Raw genomic sequence first — 4,347 nt, forward strand, 5'->3', positions numbered from 1 at the left:
GGTACCAATAGGCGTTTTAAAAGCAGTACGGTAAGCCCATAAAGCATCATTTAATTTTGTTAACCAATATTTTCTATCGGGTCTTACCGTTTTTTGTAAAATTTCTTTAATTTGTCTATTAGATACCTCAACCTAACCACTCGTTTGAGGATGGTATGGTGTGGCTATTCGGTGGTTTACGCCATACCGGTAATTTGCCAAAATTAAAGTTTTAGAAATGGGACCCCCGTCACTAATAATAATGTGAGGGACGCCAAATCTCGAGAAAATATTTGATTGGACAAATTTACAAACAACAGCATGGTCATTTGTTTTGGTGGCAATTGCTTCAACCCATTTTGAAACATAATCAACCGCCACCAAAATATAGTAATTCCCGAAAGAGTTTGGGAACGGACCCATAAAATAAATTCCCCAAACATCAAAGATGTTCACAACGAGGATTGGTTGCATGGGCATCTCGTTCCCCCTGGAAATGCTACCTAACTGTTGACATCTCAAACAGTTCTTAGCATATTCTGCTGCATATTTAAATAAACTAGGCCAATAAAAACCACAAGCTAAAATTTTATGACTCGTTTTCTGCCCGCTGAAATGTCCACAGCATGCGAGTGAGTGTGCGTGTGACAACACACTTCGAATCTCCTCATCTGGAATGCATCTCCGATAGACTGCGTGTGACAACACACTTCGTATCTTCCCACACGTATTGTTTCACCTTAGACATGAATGGATGTTTCTTCTTCTTGGGCCAGAATTCTGGGATGGTACCTGCAACCAGAAAATTAATGATGTCAGCATACCATGGTAATGTAGAAACAGCAAACAATTGCTCGTCCGGGAATGATTCATTTATAGCCCTGGTGTTGTCTTCCTCTTGACCTGTCAGTCTCGACAGATGATCAACAACCACATTCTCGCTTCCTTTATTATCACGGATCTCTACGTCAAACTCTTGGATCAACAAAATCCATCTAATTAAGAACGGCTTTGCGTCCTTCTTTTCCATCAGATACTTAACAGCGTTGTGATCTGGAAAAACAATAACCTTGCTCCCACAAGTATAAGATCTAAACTTATCCAAAGCATATACTACTGCAAGCAACTCCTTTTATGTAGTTGTGTAGTTTATTTGAGCATCAGAAAGAGTTTTGCTTGCATAGTATATGACAACGGGCTTCTTATCCACCCGTTGACCCAAAACAACCCCAACCGCATAATCACTTGAATCACGCAAAATTTCAAATGGAAGTGACCAATCAGGTGATAGTAAAATTGGGGCCTCAACCAGTTTGTTTTTAAGAACATTAAATGCATTTAAACAATCTTCATCAAAAACAAATGGCACATCTTTTAAAAGCAAATTACACAACGGTTTTGTGATGACACTAAAATTTTTAATGAACCGTCGGTAAAATCCTGCATGTCCCAAAAATGAACAGTCGAGATGACATGTCCTAAAACCGTTTCGTTTCCACACATCTTTTTAAAACCTTTGTTAATTCGTTTAAACATGAATCAAATGATGAGCCGAAAATAGAAAAATCGTTCATAAAAATTTCAAGTGATTCCCCGACCATATCTGAGAAGATACTCATCAAGCACCTTTGAAAGGTGGTCGGGGCATTACACAAACCAAAAGGCATTCGCGTAAATGCGAATGCACCATATGGACACGTGAAAGTGGTCTTATGTTGGTCAACGGGGTGGATAGAAATTTGATTGTACCCCGAGTAGCCATCTAAAAAGCAATAAAATTTCTGACCTGATAATATTTAGATGATTTGGTCTATGAACGGTAGAGGGAAATGGTCTTTAGATGTCGCAGTGTTTAACTTTCGGTAGTCAACGCAAATCCGCCACCCGGTCACCAGTCAGGTAGCAATTTCTTCACCTTTTTCATTACGGGTTATCTGAATGCCCGCCTTCTCTGTAGCCGTTTGCGTTGGACTTACCCACGTACTGTCCGAGATAGGGAAAATGATTCCCGCATCCAACCACTTCATGACTTCTTTCTTCACAATTTCCCACATGTTTGGGTTTAACCGTCTTTGTGCATTGTGTGCGGGTTTCACTTCGGGATCCGTGATAATCTTATGCATCACGATAGACGGACTAATTTCGTTCAAGACCGCAATCGTCCACCTAATTGCTGCTTTATACTCTTTCAATACTTCAATCAATGCCCTTTCTTGTGTTTCTTCTAAGTTTGAGGCTATGATGGCGGGTAAAGTATCGTTGTCTCCCAAAAACACATATTTGAGGTGTTATAGGAGTTCCTTCAATTCAACTCCCGGTGGACTCTCAAGTGATTGTCTCAATTTGGAATTGATGGTGTCCGGTAATTTTTCTACCTGTTGAGATCATGGCGGTTTTCCGATGCTTGCAGCATAAATTTCCACCTCTTTTTCTTCCTTCTCCAACTGATGTGAATGCTCAACTGCAGTCCTACAAAAAATAACACACTCCTCTGTGGCATCTTCCTCATTTTCATGAGGATTCAATCCATCAATGAAGTCAGCCGCGAAGCATTCATAACTCACTAGAGGGTTAGACACGTTTGAAAAAACATTCAACCTAAGATTTTTATTCCCAAAAGCCATGTCAACTACTCTGGTTCTATTGTTTATTAAAGTATTAGCTGTTGCCAAAAAGGGCCTACCGAGAATCACGTTCGGTTGCCGTTTCGGGTCAACTGTAACATAATCTAGAACCAAAAAGTCGACCGGGTAATAAAATTCCTCGATCATAACAATAACATCAGTAACAATTCCCCTAGGAAGCTTAAGTGTCAAATCAGCTAACACCACGGTGGTGTTGGCTTTTCTAAGTGGACCAAAATCATATTGGTCGTATAAGCTTCCGGGGAGAATACTCACCCCCGCTCCAAGATCTAATAACGCCCTTGTCATTTTAAAATCGCCCACTTGAATGGGTATTATTGGCGTTCTCGGATCTTGCAACTTGGGTGGGAGGATTCCCGTCAAAACCAAACTCACATTAGCCGTTAAATCAACCTGTTTGGGCATCTTGTGAGTTCATTTTTGAGTACACATGTCCTTCAGTTACTTAGCATATGTGGGGACTTGTTTGATAGCATCAATGAGGGGTAAATTTATTTTTACTTGTTTAAAGACTTCCCACATTTCCTTCTGTTGTGGGCCCCTCTTCTTTGGTGATGATCTTGCGGTATTTACCAATGCTTGAGAAATGGAACGGTTTTACCTGTGGGACCCGTTTCCTTGATGATTGGTATTTTTTTTTTCTTTTACCGATTCATTTAATTTTTCATTAAGTGATTTTTTCAGTTTATTTATTGGTATAATCTCCGCCTCATCATTATCTCCATTTTCCCCCAAATCTTCCACCATTCCTTCAACAAAGGATGATGGTGGGTTCACCCCGTTATCATAAACCTTAACATTCCAAAGGGTACTAACCTGGTTAATGTGAGTATTTTTTCTGCTGGAAGAACTGTTATTCTGATGGCTAGGATTCTTCAAGGTGTCACTCGGTAACTTGGATGGATTTTCTTTAGGCTCACCATTTCTTTAGCTAGTTGACTCACTTGTTTATCTCTTGCAGAATTTGCCCTCTCTTGAAGCTCCAACCTCTGATTCAATGCCTTATTCTGAGTCTCTTGATTTCTTTTATGAGTCTCTTGATCCGCTTTCATTTGTTTAAATAACTCCATCACATCCTTAAATGTCTCCTCTTTGTTTCTCGAAGAATTTCCTTGCCCCTGCTGATTGCTCTTTTGATAACCCTTATTGTAACCCCCATAATCTCTCTAATTGTACCCAATCTGACCGCTGCCTGAACTATTACCATACTGTTTCTTGTTCGAATGATAACTTGTCTTCTGAAAATTACCCTGAAAATTCGGGTTCTGCTGCGTGTTCGGATTTCCATAACTGAAGTTTGGATGATTCCTAAGGACCGGATGATAAGTATTTGAACTCATATTATTCTAATTTTTTTCACCCTGCACATAGTTGACCCATTCTTCTTCTTCTTCTTCTTCTTCTTCTTCTTCTTCTTCTTGCACAACCCCACCAATCGCAACCTCGTGTCCCATTTCACCATAACCTTCATATACCGGATATGTTTTCCCCGACTTTCCAACTCCTTGTACACCTGCAACCAACAACCTATCCATCTTCTTTTCCAGTCTATCCATTCTGTCATCTGACCTATGACTTTCAACTTCTTTTACCACTGACCTTTTTGACATCCTGTTCGACTGTGCTTGTCTCTTTGAATTACTCGTATGTCCCTCCAAATGTCCCCAATCCTCGTTTTCGTCATTTGCAAGAAAAGATCCATTCGTGGTGGCTTGGAGGTCAC

The sequence above is a fragment of the Bidens hawaiensis genome, unplaced genomic scaffold, assembly GCF_021521415.1.
Source record: "Bidens hawaiensis isolate Kalapana, Puna unplaced genomic scaffold, B.hawaiensis_p1.1 tig00031094_1, whole genome shotgun sequence".
Lineage (NCBI taxonomy): Eukaryota > Viridiplantae > Streptophyta > Magnoliopsida > Asterales > Asteraceae > Bidens > Bidens hawaiensis.